The following is a 16,294-nucleotide window of genomic DNA, read 5'->3' as shown; positions in this document are numbered from 1 at the left end:
TCAAACCCCAGATATTGCCTCATAAAGACAGCACACTTCACCAATTTAGTTTTATTAAATTCCTTCTTAATCTTTTTTTATCCTTCCTGTCATTTACAAAGGGGCTGTGAAGGCCTCTGTAATCCAGCCTTGTTCATCCTTGACATTCTAAATTCTAGTTGTTAAGTCACTTTGGCAGATTGCTCAAAGTGAGGGAGTGTTTATAATTTCTCTCCTTCATTTCACAAAATTCTCATGAACAGCAGCCTATAATCAGAGGTATTTATGAAGTCACTATATTACATCTGACAGATTTTGTGTCAAACTGCCACTAAAATAAAGTAGTTTTTATTGTTTGGTTCTTTCTAACTAACACAGGAAGGATTTTCATGTAACCCAAAACAGCAATGTTTTTGCTGTTGAAGCTGTTTATTTATTTATTTGTCTCTACCCCAAATGTTCTCAAGGCAGCTTTCAGTAGTAAACACCCTAAAATGTAATAATACCATAAGTATTGTGTATATAATAATACCATAAGTATTGTTCCCAGAAATGAGAGATAATAGATAAGCACATAAAAGCAGCAGATAAAAGGCCATTAAAACATTGTATATATCATTAAACATCTTGAGAGAACAAAATTGACTTTGCCTGATACCTTAGGGTTAACTGACACACATCTCTCCCATATTGTTGGATTGTTTAAATGTATATACTACTTTTGTGGAATTTAAGTGCTGGGTTTACATCTCTATCTTAAACACACCCTCTTGAAAATAAGGCCTGTTACTTTAACATTTAAAATGAAATTGTTTGGAGTTGCACCTTTGGTATTTCTTGTCAGTAGAAAAACTGACAATATTGGTACACAATACATTGTAGTAATAAATACTTGACATGAAATCTTCAGTCTTTGCTGGGGGGGACATACAAAAATATACTTGTCAAATGTATTTCAAGACTGCTTTCGCCTGTGAGCACTATGTGCCTTCAGGAACCATAGCTGTACATAGTAAATGCATATGGTACATGTGGGAGGGGATATCTGGAAATCTGTATGACTCACACCTGTTTAGATATTACTTTACTGTGTGGATATATTTGCAGCGCATAGCCAGGAAATGAAGAGGCAAGACAAGATGAAGTGTGGGTAAATCAAGGGCCACGTTTATTGAAATAAAGCCAATTAAATGCTTGATTACATAATAAATAATCTGCAGAGACCAGTGTGGGACCTAACTCTTACCTAATTGGGCGAGGACACCCTGCCATGGAAAAGGGGGTGGTCCAAGCCCAATTCCCTTCTCCGGGCCCCATCCCCGCAGGGTGGTTAGGGAGGCCTTCCTGCTCCACCCCCCCCTCAGGGCTGCACAACTCTGAGTGGGTGTTACAGGTTAGCCCCAAAGGTGAGCCTTATCCTGCCAACAGGCCACACAACCCAGAAGGCAGGCTTCAGAACCCACCAATCACCTTAAAGTCACCAAACCTTACCCTGTGAAATTCCCACACAGATCCACCACAGAAGAGGACAAGCCTCAGCTTAGTCCCTCTTCCCCCACCTGTGACAAATAATTACACGCAGGGCACTCTGCAGATCAGTCAGAAACAGAACGTTACCCAAGTCAGACATATGATCACTGTCTGGCCGCTAAAGATCAGCCCTGCCACACATCACCTCCGGATGATGTATTACCTCACCCTGCCAATCAGCAAGGATGAGCTGGACTTCCCTATTTACTTTCTGACAAGCCTTGTTCAGGCCCCTTGGGTCAATCCCACCTCTCCAAATCCTCCTGGGGAGGATATAGGACCAGACAATCGAGGTCCCAGGCCATTTCCTACGTATGGCTGCAAAGTCTAGGCAAGCCTGAATGATAAGGGCTTTCCCCTTCAACATTCCCATGTCATTGCCATGTATAACCAGAACTTGTGGAGGGTGCTGCACCAATGAAGCATCAAACAGCATTGGCAGGAGGCATTCCCACAGCATGCCATGTCTATCCAGCCACTGTACCGAAGCTCAATAGCTCCCCCTCAACTGGGTTCCGTGCCTGGTCTGTGACACGCTCCTCTTATTATTCATTATTATTATTTATTGCATTTATATACCGCCCCATAGCTGAAGCTCTCTGGGTGGTTTACAACAATTAAAAGCATTAAAAACAAATATAAAAATTTAAAAAACACATTTTTAAAAAGCAATTTAGAAACTTGGCCCAGAACACCATGCTGTGGCCACAAATGAGTACCTGGACTCTCTCCAGCACCCTCCAACCTGTTGAAACAGAAACAATTAACAATATGCTCATTAGCGCAACCATCAACATGGGCCCTTGACTGGCCGAACATAGGCCTGAAAACCACCTGATCACCAGCGCCCCATCACCTGAATAGCTGTGCTCCCAAACCCCAAGGTAGCTGCCATGGAAGCCACACCAATTCTGAAAGAGTGAGTACCAAACAGCCCAGTATCCAGACCCAAGCCCGACAAGGCCCACCTGGTGATGGTCCAAAACTAGAACCTAGTCAAAGGCTGGCCATCTTGGTGACAAAATAAGAAGCCCCTAGACATACCCCTAAGTCATAAAAATGACCCCACGGCCCGGACTGGGCACAGCCCCCCAATAGGGGAAGAAGCCAAGGTGATGATGGCTCCTCGCCCTCTCTGGTCAGTCTTCAACTTGTGCAGCTGAATCTGCACACCGCTGCCATTCACAATCACATCAACCTCTAAAGCTCGACCAGACCTGTCATTTTTTGATGAGGCAAGCAACTCCCCGATGCAAAAGGCCCCTCAAAACGCTATGATAGCAACTGCATGGAATAAAACTGCCTCATAGCTGGAACTACATAAAGAAACCCAACCCCCCAAAAAAAAATCTCTGGGAAGATCGGGCTATGAGTGTCTGGTGTAGGACGGTGTGCCCTGGTCCACCCTTCCCTATTGATGCTGGCTTCTGCCCATGCCACTGCCCATGCCTCTGCACACCAGCTGTCCCAGAAAATAACCCCCAAACCTAAAGACCCAGAGGCATCAGAGTGAACTTGCAACTCCACCTCCAATAACACATCCCTACGCCAAACTGGCCCAAAAACTGCACCCAAAGTAGCAAATCATCCCTCATAGCCCTGGTAGCTCTAACCTGAAGATGAGGCCTGCTGAGGCCGTTCATCCAGTCACAAATCCTGCACAAAAATGCTCTGCCGGGCGCTATGACCCCGCACATGAAGTTTAAATGCCCTACCAGTTCCTGAAGCTCCCTGAGGGTCACCTTCCTAGACTTCCTCATGTTACCAACCCTGTGTTTCAACTCCCTTAATTTATCTGCAGGTAGATGACAGATTTCCCACTGAGCCACTGAGTCAAGCTCGATACCCAAAAAGGTGAGCATGAGTGAAGGGCCCTCAGTTTTCTCTCCAGCCAAAGGCACACCTAAGCCCACTGCCAACTGCCCAAATGACTCCATCAGCTGACTACATTGCCGTGAGCCAGCAGGACCTGCAAAAAGAAAGTCGTCCAAATAATGCACCACTGCATCATAGCCAGCCCACCTCCTAAGAGCCCACTCAAGGAATGTACTGAAGCCTTCAAAAGCTGAACACGAAATAGTACATGCCAGGGGCAAAGCTCGATCTACATAAAAAACCCTGAAATGAAAATCCCAGCAGATCAAAGTCAAGGGGTGGACTGCCAGCAGGCGAAAAGCTGACTTAATATCACACGTACCCATGAGAGTGCCAGGACCAAAGCGCCAAACCATAACAACTGCACTATCAAAGGAAGTGTAACATACCGAGCACAAATGGTCGGGAATAGCATCATTCACTGACTGCACCCTAGGGTAAGACAGGTGGTGAATGAGGTGATATTGTCCAGGATCTTTCTTAGGAACGATGCCCAAAGGGGATACCCTTAATGTGGGCATAGCAGGGTACTCAAACAGACCCAAAACCCATCCCTCAGCTACTTCCTTATCTATTTTACCTTGCACCACTGACTCCATGCCAACTACTGATCTCAGCTTCCCTGACATAAAAGGCCTATGCTCCCCCTCAACTGGTATCCGAAAACTACAACTTAAACCTTCCCCCAAATAAACTGCATTTGCTGTCTTAGGATACTGCCTGAGCAAATGCAAAAGCCGCCAAATATCAATTGGGGTGGAACCCCTTACCAGAATGCTGACCTCCAGCTCCACGCTTTTTCCCCTTCTGAAAACTCCTAACTCCCTGGGCTCTAGAGTAGCTGGTAAACGAATGGGAGCCAGCACAGATGGAATACTCATGTCTGAATTTACACGGGATCCTGTTGCAAAAGCCCTTGGCACTGAACTCCCAACACAGCAGGTGGGGTTGAACCTCCTGCCCCTTGGACCCACAGGAAGGCGCCACATTGGCAGACTTACTTAATAAATGCCCACTGACTGCCCTGTCACCTTGCACAGGTCAAGCAGTAGTCATAAACTGCAGCCACAACTCTGGGTCCTCCTGTCCCATTGCAGATGAACATCCACTGCTGCCCTCATCATACTAGATTAGTCATAGACCAGCCAGGCTGATCCCATGAAATCTGTATGTGCCCTAAAAATTATATCTAGGTATTTCACCAAAGCTGCCACCCTCATAGGCTGGCGCCGGATTACTACCCCCATGTAAATTAAAATTCCAGCCATCCAATTACCCCAGGTCCTATCCACCTTTTTTTTTTAATTTCTCATTGTCCCTTTCCTCCTGCTTATCCTTGTCCTTCTGTTCTGGTTCTCGGTATAACAAGGAAAACACATCCACGTATTTCCCTTTCCAAATACACTCCTTTGTTGCTAACAACAAATGAGCTCCCAGGGGAGCGGTCTCCCAAATGGCAAAGTGCCAGCCCGAACAGTAGCCAACAGATCAGCAGGAAGCTGAGTAGCCCCCACAGTAGGGGTGCCCATAGGAGTCCAGACCTGCCTGCAAGCCTCACTCCCAGGCTGCTGTTGGACTGGAGGAGACATCCCCTTTCCATACACAGCAGGCAATGCCCCTGCATAAGGAGGATAAGGCCACCCCTGAACCGCTCCCCAAGACATGCTTGAAGGCCTCATCCCAGGCCACCCAGGCATTCCCCACACACTACCTGAAGGAGTGGACTCACCATAACCCGAATGAACTGCCACCTTCTCCACCGCAGGACTCTCGGGAGCCACCACCTCTACCTCAGGTGCCGAATAAGGAGGCACAAACTGACCCAATGAGCCCTCCAGCGCAGCTAATCCGTCTAAAACAGAATTCCAATCAGTATCATACTGACCTTTCTTAACCTGTGGAGCCTTAGCTGCCTTAGCCTTCTTTCCACTAGCCTCCAGAGGTTGCCTGTTCCACCTCTCCAGTGACTCAATGTGAGCTAACACTGAGGCCATATCAGGCCCTTCACCCTTGGAAGAAGAGGACTCCTGGGGCATAGGAGATGGCCGGTGAGCAGGCCGCTTAGAGGCCTTCTTCTTCCTTTTAGAGCCACCCCCGCCTTTCTTTGGAGGCATAGCCATACCACCCCTATAACAACTATAGGAAAAATAGTAATAGTAATGACAATAACAGTAAAACTTATTATGATTATACTATATTAATAATAATAATATAGCAAGTACTACCAACCTTCACCCACCCCAGATGCAAAGCCACCCAGCAAATGCCTAACCCAAAATGTCCACCCCACAGGACTACAAACAAAATGGCTGCCCAGGCAATGTGGCCCTACCTAGGCCTCCTTGAAATGGCTGCTAAAGCAAGATGGCCACTGCCACCCTAGGCCCACCTAAAAGGGCACCGCAAGATGTCTCTCAACTGAAAAAGGGTGCCAAACATGAGGCTTTACCTAGGTCCACCTAAAATGGTTGCCACAAGATGGCTGCCACCCAAAAGAATTGCACCAAACACGAGGCCCAGCAACCTCCGCAGAGGCCTGTAGCCAAGGCCTAACCTGGGCCCACCTAAAATGGCCACTGCAATATGGCCACCTCCGAAAGGATGGCACCAAAAACTGAGGCCCAGGTAACCCACACAGGGGTCTACGCCCCCCTACGGGTCTGTCAGGCTGCTAAACTGCCCCCCAGACCCAAACTGTAAGGGCTCTAAATGATGCCCAGCAAACCTCTGCAGGGGCCTACAGCCCACTCACAGGCCCATCAGGCCACTAAACTGCCCCAACACCAAACCATGCAGGCTCCCAAGAGTCCACTCGCACCTCAGCTGCTGAAGCTGATTGCAGAGCTGCCACTGCTGAACAAAGGGACGCACAGACAGTCAAGCCAGCCCCACAATGTGCCACCACTGCTGCTCCACCACTGCCGCTGGCCACCACTGCTCCCATCGCCTCTCTCTCTTGCCCCCACGTCACTGAAACGGGTTGCCCAACAGGCCTCCCAAGTCCCCACCAGATGTGCGACCCGCACCAATATCGCATAAGGCCAGAAAGAGGCTGAGGGGAGGAGGAGCAGGGCTTAAATAGCCACCCTGCTCTGCCCCTTACACGACAGGCATGTGTGGCCACACTGTGCTCAGAAGGAGAGGGGCTTTGCAGCCATGCCAGGTCTTCCCTGGCATGGCTGCAAAGGCCTGCCATCGCCAGAGCCCCTGGTCTGGCAATGGCAGGAAATGTATTATTTCTGATCATTTTGGGTTTCATTTTAACAATTTTAAATTACAAGGATTTATTGTTGAAGGCAATAGCGGTGGAAATGCATTAATAGCAGTTGCTAAAATGCCAAAGCAGATTTTAGTTACACAGCCCCTAATGAGCATGCAGTTTCAGCACCACGGACAGCACACTCCTCTCCCACTCTTCAGATACAGCATCACCTTTTCACCAAAAACTGAACTTGCATACTTTCATCTAAAATGGTAAGCACACTCTTTCCTTTCACCATTCTAGCATGTTCTAGCCAAAGAGAGACAGGAGTGGAACTAGGGCTGAATGAAAATGGCCTCCTACATTTCTCCATTCTATTTGTGAGTGGTAAAGTGAGAGGTATCCTTCAGGAGACAGGAAGAATTCTCCAGTAAGTGGCTTTTTTTTTTTTTAATTTGAAAATGATCTTCTGGGGAATTTCAGCTTAGTTAATACTGAATGAAACTCTATTGTTAGCTCACACTGGTAGCTGAAAGGAACTATGGCTAACAAAGGAGGATTAATAAATGAAAGGCCAAGCTCATTGCTTCCTTCAAGAAAATCAAAATAATTAAGAAAATAATTAAGCAATATTAAAACTGGATCTCCAGTTGTATCTGAAATTCTCCATTCTATTCATGAACAGTGAAATTGGGAAAGGTTATTTTGCCTAATATTCATGTTATTTATTTATGTCTTACATTTATATGCAGCCCTTCTTCCCATAAGGAGTCCAGGGTGGCAAACAAAAATACTAAAAACATCTTAAAAACAAAATACCTTTAAAAACATATTTAAAATATCTTTAAAAATAAATCTTTAAAACATATTTTTTTAAAAAATCTTTAAAACATGTTTTTAAAAAATCTAAAAACAATTCCAACACAGATGCAGACTAGGATAAGTTCTGTACTTAAATGTTCTTCAGGTGTTATGCCTGGAATTGTCCAACAGTTCAGGGAAAGTCTGAAAAATAAAATTGACAGATTTTTTAAAAAAATAAATAATTTTTTTTTAGACATTTCAAACCAGCTCCAATAGAATCCAGAGATATCCTTCAATATAAGTGTTTTCTGCTCATAGCAGATACAGCATCTACCATGAGCAGGTGCTCTTCCACTTGTGCAAGATCTTGTGCAAGCTATTGCACAGATAAGTGAACTGCTATAAAACCTGCCTATTACAGCACTTTGTGGACTGTTTTGCCAGCAAGTGTGGAACAGTCCTATTTGTTATTTTCCTTCCACTCACACTTCTTTAATTGTATCCATACATTTTACATTATTGTCTCCCCCAATAGATTGCAATCAGAATCAGTGATATACGTTTTGTTCACTTCTGTACAGTTTGTTCACTTGTGCATTGTGCTCACATTATATGAAATCCATCATGTGAGTTTGTTTCTGTTTTGTTTTTTAGTGCTGAATGCAAGACTCTTTGACTACAAATGGAGTGAATGCTCCATAGCAGCAAATCATGCATGTACAGTTAGGAACACTGAAGCAAAACCCCATCATTGGTAGCCAGTTATTTGTTGAAATCATTTTTATATAATTTTCCTTCAACCATTTCAGTTCCTGTAATTGTGTGCATGCATGCAATTCAGAACTTGTGCACCTGGATACCCTGAACAGTGAAAGTTAATTTTACATGCCTTGCCAAATTAATAGATTTCTCCTTTTGGCCTTTCCTAATATAATCATCCTGAGCTATCAGCTGACAAAAATATGATGCCAAAATGTAGTCCTGCCATGGATGGTTGGACTATGATTGGTCTAGAGGGTTCACCAAAAGTTCTAAATTGATAGCTAGAAATAACTCCCAGTGCTATTATAGAGCCCTTGACGGTTAAAAATAATTTTAAAAGCCCTCACTAAGAAATTAAGGCAACACCATTTGTAATGGACTGGATTTTCATTACACAGAATATTTACCATGGTTTTAATCCTAATCACACTTTATCTGGGAGTAAGTCCCACTTAACTCAGTGGAACTTAGTCTGTGATTTTAGTTGAAAATGTGGTTTATAAATATTGTAAATCAATGTCTACTCAGAACTAACAACAGTATTACAATAAAAATGACAAAATGCATAAATTTGTGCTGTAGTTGACTTGCCAAAATGAGACAACAGTGAGAATTCTCTTTTTAGAAAAGCAGTGTTCAAATAAAAAAATTAAAATATTGCATGATTGCTTTACATATGTTATCCTATTTTGAGGGAAATTTGTAGACTGCTTCATAGCATAAAGCCATCGAAGTGGTGCACAAGATAAAAACAGAATAAAACACAAATTCTAAAAACAATAAAACCATTTCAGCAAAACTTTAAAAGCAATAAAACCATGTTTACAAATTCTAAAAACAATAAAACAATTTATCCAGGTATACAGCTGTTCCATAAGTGACTGGGTACTTAAACATCATAATACTAGGCAGCTATATAATTTTGGCTGGTAATTGATTCCAGAGGGCTGAAGCTGCAACATTAAACACCTGGAGTAGTATTTAGTGCTAATCCTACTCAGACACATTGATATTAATAGACATACTAACCGAAGTTACTTTCATTGAATCTACTCCATTGACTTAGCTCCCTTGGTTAGTTGAATATTCACTAACAAGCAAAAAAACCTTTGGGTTTAAGAACGTACCTATAGCCAACAAATATTTCTACCAAACTTTAAAAAGCAGGGAAATTGGGCAGCTATAGTGAATGCACCCAGGGAGCAGGAGATCTGACCTCCTCTCTGAGATATTGTACTGCCCTACAACTGTTTAAAAATGCAAACACAATGTGGGTTGGTCTTTCACAGTCCAAACCACTTCCCGTGTAGCTTGGAAGAATTTGGTAACGTACCTGTGAGCATATGGTGAGTGGTGGCAACACCTGCAATCAGGACTGCATCTCCAAAGATGGAGAACTGCATTTTTGTATGTTTGTTGATGTTCTTATTTGCTTCTTTCCTGTGTTACTACTGTTTCTACAGAGAATCTAACCTAGGAAATTATATTTCTCTCATTATTCACCCTAGAAATCTGTGTCAAATTTATTTTTAATAATTTCAAAGCCTTTTATTGATCAATGTTGTATGATAGTGAAGACAGCCTTTTGTGTTTTAAACTGGAGGTTATGTTCTATTTCTATTCTGAGTGCATTAACAGTTGAATCTGAAACTGCAGTTTGATGTAAAATCAGACTGATTACAATTTGATGCTACTTAAGCAATGACTCTAGCTGTTGGGGGGGAAAACTTGGTCTGCCCAAGATGCATGTGTTCAGTCTGCTATGTTTAAACCGTTTCATTTAAGGAAAGGTGGGCATGGTCAATTAAAAACATAGAGCACACCAAGAAAGTGACCATTTGAACTATATCAACTGCCTTAATATTGTTGCTTCCTCCCTCCTAAAACAAGATCAGCACACCACATATCTTGTTAAATTTCTTAAATTGATTAAAGATCAGCTATGCATTTTTTTAACTTTTAAACTGCAGAAGATGAAGGTCAGAGTATGGGGCAAGGTCAGTAATAGGATTACAAGTACTCTGTGAACATGGCTGATTTTTAATTAATTTCAACAAATTATGAAACCACTGACAGAAAAAAGTCCAACAGGGGTCTGGATTTTTTACTCTTGTTTTACACTTTGAACTCTTGATTCTTTCTGAGTGTTTAGTGTATCACTATGAAAATGTAGAGGGTTATTTACCCAGCATTTCTGAGTTCAGGACTATAAGTTTTGTAAGGTTTTGTTTTAAATTGAGCTTATGGGAAGCAGCAGAATAGCATGGGGGTATTTTCAATTTAACTAGGCAGAACTCAAAAAAAATCCATGCTGGCTACAGTATACAGCGACTTTCATGGCTGTATAACAGCCCCTGGTTTCTAGTACAAGCTAAGTGCACCTCTGGAACATATGGTACTCTCAGCAGTGTCCTATCTGAGGAACACAGTAAGTGGGCAGTGATGTATGAGTTATATATCCTTTTTCACAAGGAAAAGGCTCTCCTTACTGGAAGCCAGCCTCTGTCATCACACAGCTTCTCTCAGCCCTGCTTGCATGCCTGGGGGAAAGTCTGGAGCAGAGAAGCCTGCCAAATGTGCATGAACTGTCCCCCTGAGGTCCTTCAGAACTTACCTTAATGCCGGGGCAGGGAAGCTTTTTCACCCTGAGGGTCCCATTGCCTCGTGGACAACCTTCCAGGGGCTACATGGCAGTGGTGGATGGGATCAGAGACATAAGTGGGTGCAGCAATAGATAAGACTCTTACCTTTGTACAGTTGGCTCCATTCCAACTACACAAAAGTTAATGGTTCTACACACACCTCTCTCCATCCAATCACAATAAGTTCCCACAATAGGGTCAGCATCTTGGACAGCTCCTTGAAAGGTCAGATTAAAACCCAGTTTTGGCTGCCCCGATGACATGGAGCCACCAGCCGCCACTGCATCCTGGCAAGCAAAAGGGATTACCACCTTTCAAGGACACATTCCAGCCACACAGAAGCACTCAAAGAGGGCATGGAGCAAGGCTGGTGAGCAGTAGGGTCTAGGGAGAAGGGGTATGACATGAGGAGGAGCACTGCCAAGCAAGAGTCCCCAAGGCCAGATAGAAAGGCCTGGAGGCTGCATTTGGGTTCTGGGCCTGAGGTTTCCCACCTCTGCCCTAATTTGTGGCAGAGTAAAAACCGGATTGGAAGAGGACACAATGATGGGTGCAGAATGAGGACACATAGCCTTTCCCTCTCTCTCTCTCTCTCTCTCTCTCTCTCCAATGCTCATCACATAGAATATTTGAACACGGCTCCTGTGATGGCTTATTGCCACCACACCAAAGAAGACTCATGACACCGCAATGGAATAATGTTATATTTATTAAAATATAACAAATATTAGACTTCAGCCAATTACATCCAAATATCCAAATTGAACTTACTTTGGGCAGGTGAGGATAAACCTGACTGAAAGGGAGTATTCCCCCCAGTCCTCTGGGCATGTCAGTCTCAACGGACTGTGACTCCCAAGTCAAGGATGTGGGAAAACTTGTCCCTCCTTGCTAGGAGAGTCAAGTATGTGTTTCCAACCTCCGCAGCCTGGCCCCACCGTACAGGCGTTCACCATTCTGCACAAGCTGGTCCCACAAGGACACACCCAGATCTCCACCAATCATTCAGCACTGTTAGTTCCCTAGGGAGTGCCCTTTAACAACATGCCTCCTTCTCCTACTTTTTCCCCACCTTCCTCACCTGCCCGAATTCCATGCCAGCCATTAGCTAAACATCCACAACCCCCCCCAAGCCAATTGAATCAACCCAGCAGTATGGAGTAGGCAAAACCAAAGGGATTCTGAAATCAAAATCCCTAAAAAAAAATAACCTACTCGGCCCCAACTGGCAACTAGCGAAGCCCATACAGACAAGGGAGAGGGGGCGGGTGCCGCAAGGCGAAAAGAGGCAAGGTTTTGAGGGAGGAGCGGGCTTTTAAACCCACTCCTGCCTCACATCCCATTGGGCAGTAAACCCCAGCTGACCATCTATGGAAACCAAAAAAAAGTTCCCAAGCCTCGTAGAAGTCGGGTGGCAGCAAACACGCCCCGCTTCAGGCGGGAACACCATTCTCACATGAAAGTCACTGATTCATGAACATGCATGTGTGAGTCATCCTTTAGTAAAGCCTCACTCTAGTAACAAAGCCTGTCTTGCCCTTTGAGAACAATGGAGCTTGTGTTCACCGCCCAGAGAGCTATTGCTAGTCGGGCGGTATAAAAGTTGAATAAATAAACAAAAATAAATAAATCTTCTAACAAACAAACAAACAACATATCAGAGATGAATTTGATTTTTCCCTTCCTTATAGCACCCAAAGCAGGAAAGCTCATTCATCCTAAAGAAGCAAGCATGATAGACGAATAAAGCATGAAAATGGGGAAGATTTGCTTTAAAAGGGGCTTTGTAAAAAGATCTAGTATTCTCTTTCAGTCATTTAGGCTTCAATCCTATATACATTCTCCTGGAAATAAACTCCCATTGAACCCAGTGGGACTTACTTCTGAGTTGAAGTGTCATTCTTGTCAATCAGCCAATTTTATATGACTGAAAGTATCAATGCTACTAGCTATTTTTTTAAAGTGTGACCTTTATGCAATTAAAACCAATGTTATCAATTATTGCAAGTGTGCAATCTAATAATATTCAACTTTATGACACACATGAGAGTCTCTTGGTAAAACTGTTGGACTTGTAACGAAACCTCAGTGAACTAATACTCCAATTACATAATATTTCATTAAGAAGAGATTGATACAGTCACTAAGTTCTACTAGTTTTCAATGGTGTTGCAGTCATTCTTAGAATAAAATGTAAATGTAAATGTAAATTTAATTTTTAGGTCGCCTATCTGGCCGAAGCCACTCTAGGCGACGTACATATTAAATTCCAATAAAATACAATAAAATACAGTAATTACAATAAAATATGATATACTCAGCAATAACAAAAATAACAACATATGCAGTACATAACAACAGGCATTCAATATGTAAATTAGCCCACCCCGGCGGTCCCAAAGGCCTGTCCAAACAGCCAAGTTTTTAAGGCTCGGCAGAAAGTATCCAGGGAAGGGGCATGCTGAAGATCGAACGGGAGGGAATTCCAGAGAGTGGGGGCCGCCACTGAAAAAGCCCTCTCTCTAGTCCCCACCAACCTAGCTACTGTTGTTGGTGAGATTGAGAGAAGGCCCTGCGTGGCTGATCTTGTCGGGCGGCATAATTGGTGATGCTGGAGGTGCTCCTTCAGATAAACTGGGCCAAAACCATATAGGGATTTAAAGGTTAACACCAACACCTTGAATTGGGCCCGGAAAACCACTGGAAGCCAGTGTAGATTGAATAATACTGGCGTAATATGATCACGGCGACGACTGTTTGTAAGTAAACGAGCCGCCGCATTCTGTACCAGTTGAAGTTTCTGGACTGTTTTCAAGGGTAACCCCACGTAGAGCGCATTGCAGTAGTCTAATCGAGAGGTGACCAGGGCATGTACTACCAGTGGGAGCTGATGAACAGGGAGGTAGGGTTGCAGCCTACGTATGAGGTATAATTGGTACCAGGCTGCCCGGCTCACTGCCGAAATCTGAGCCTCCATGGACAGCCTGGAATCAAGAACAACCCCAAGGCTGCGGACCTGGTCCTTCAGGGTCAACAGGCCTCAGGTCAACAGGGCCCAACCTTCCTCTGTCTCCCACAAGCAGCACCTCGGTCTTGTCAGGATTTAGCTTCAGCCTGTTCTTTCCCATCCATCCACTCACGGATTCCAGGCACTTGGACAAGGTCTCCACAGCCAACTCTGGTGAGGACTTAAACGAGAGATAGAGCTGAGTGTCATCTGCATATTGGTGACACCGCAGCCCAAATCTCCTGATGATGGATCCCAGCGGCTTCACATAGATGTTAAATAGCATGGGAGAGAGGATAGAACCCTGTGGCACTCCACAAGTGAGAGGCCAAGGGTCTGAAACCTCATCTCCCAATGCTACCTGTTGATGCCTGTCAGAGAGAAAGGAACGGAACCACCATAGAACAGTGCCTCCTATTCCCAGTCCTTCCAGGCGATCCAATAGGATACCGTGGTCGACGGTATCAAAAGCCGCTGAAAGATCCAGGAGGACAAGAAAGGTGAATTCTCCCCTATCTAATGCCCTCCTCATATCGTCCACCAGAGCAACCATGGCTGTTTCAGTTCCATGTCCAGTCCTGAAACCCAATTGGTATGGATCCAGATAATCCATTTCATCCAAGTGTGCTGACATAACATAACATGGTAACTGCATTCCAGTTTATTCACATTTTAAAGGCCCAATGATTTGCTGAGACCATGCACTCATAAAACCTTCTCAATACGTGGGAAATTTGACAGCTTCTAAGATTTATTTTTTCTTTTCCCCTATTTGTCCTTATAATAAAAGGTGTGTATTTTCTAGGTCTGCTAGTCATACTAAATTTAGGTGGAGTACATCTAAGATGTTTTAAGTGTACATCTGATAATATAAAAAAATGAATGTGACAAGCATCTCTTTGCAAACACACATATTTCACAAAAACTTGCACTTTTACAAGTACCATATAATGTTCTTTCCACATTTGTGAACAATTGATCTTTTAGTGTGGCAGCACCCATGCTCTGGAACTCCCCACCTAGTAACCTCAGGCCAGCGTCTTCACTATACCGCTTTCAAAACCTGCTAAAATCTTTTTTTGTTTGTTTCAGGAGGCCTACCCAGATAGGTACTTTTATTTGTATTTGTTTTATTTTTATATTTGTTTTTAAATTCAGTTTATTTTAATCTACATTTTAGATAAAGTTATTATGTCTACTTGCTTTTAGTGTTCCTTAATTTTATTGGTACTTTTTGTTCTATAGTATAATTTATGTAGACTGCTTAGAGATTTATTTATTTATTGTTGATTAAGCTATCTATTGTTGTTGTTATATGCCTTCAAGTTGATTACAACTTACAGAGACCCTATGAATCTTTTGGATATATTCACAGGGTTTTCATGGTAAGAGGTATTCAGAGGTGGTTTACCATTGCCTTCCTCTAAGCCTATGGCACCTGGTATTCCCAGGTGGTCTCCCATCTGAGTACTAACCAGGCCTGACCCTGCTTAACTTCCAAGATCAGACAAGATCGGGCTTGTTCAGGGTAGTATGGCCATAGGCAAGCTATCTATACATTTTGCTAAATAAATGAATGAATAAAAATAAGCACACATCTTAGGAAGCTGAGATTGGTTGTAGATAGCTTTCTGTTGAATGTATACTCAGATTGTACACCTTGTGATCTTGCCTCTGAAAATTAGCCATCATCACTTGACATATCCATATAGAGTGTGTCTATGGGGGAACACTGAGATTGTACCTGCTGACCTTACCCACAACATCTGCATGATCATCAGAACATCGTTACAGAACCTGTGTGTGTATAAGTTGTATGTGTTGCAAACAGGCTCTGAACATATGATTGGTACACTACAAAAATGCAGGGCACAGATCATATGACGAGAGCCTATGCATGTATAACTTGTCACACACAGACTCTGAGTAGAACTTCTGATAATATGGAGATAGGGAGCAATAAGCATAAATATACTAAGCCAAATACAAATGTTTTCACTGGTACCAAAAACATCAGTCAGGTGTACCTAACTAGGGAGGGAGTCACCACAGAGAAGGCCCATTCCCTGATGCCCACCTGATCAATCACAGCAAGGAGAGGAATCTGGATGTCAGTGACTAACCTCAACTGTTCCAATGGAGCCCACCAAATCAGAATATCAGCTAGCAGGTTATCAACTGAAAATTCCTCTTGCAGCCCAAGTCCCACATGTCTCACAGGAGCAGGGGAAGTGGTGTTCATGTCTCACCTATCAGAGGGTAACAGAGGGTAGGGGGCAAGAAAATGTTTATCCAGGTGCTGGGTAGAAGGGGAGAATGGGAGAAAGGAAGAAGAGCCTAGGTGATGAATGACTCTTCCGCTCTCAATATGTGAGATTGAAGGGGAAACGACAGGGAGAAAAATGGATAGCAACTCCTCATCCATTACACTGGAAAAGAGTTCCACTAACCAATCTTGAGCAGCAAGGAAGGGGCAGGTGGTCCTTGAGCTAT

General features: G+C 43.6%; 1 non-coding gene across 1 annotated transcript; it reads right to left on the bottom strand.

Moving 5' to 3' along the window:
• Positions 1-15,227: 15,227 nt before the first annotated feature.
• Positions 15,228-15,346, bottom strand: LOC133384641 (5S ribosomal RNA). The gene has a single exon (XR_009762638.1). It is a non-coding gene; the product is annotated as a 5S ribosomal RNA (ribosomal RNA).
• Positions 15,347-16,294: the final 948 nt, after the last annotated feature.

Source organism: Rhineura floridana, chromosome 4 (assembly GCF_030035675.1).
Source record: "Rhineura floridana isolate rRhiFlo1 chromosome 4, rRhiFlo1.hap2, whole genome shotgun sequence".
In the NCBI taxonomy this organism is placed as follows: Eukaryota; Metazoa; Chordata; class Lepidosauria; order Squamata; family Rhineuridae; genus Rhineura; species Rhineura floridana.
Note: the sequence above shows the minus strand (reverse complement) of the source record. Positions and strands in the feature narration are given on the sequence as shown.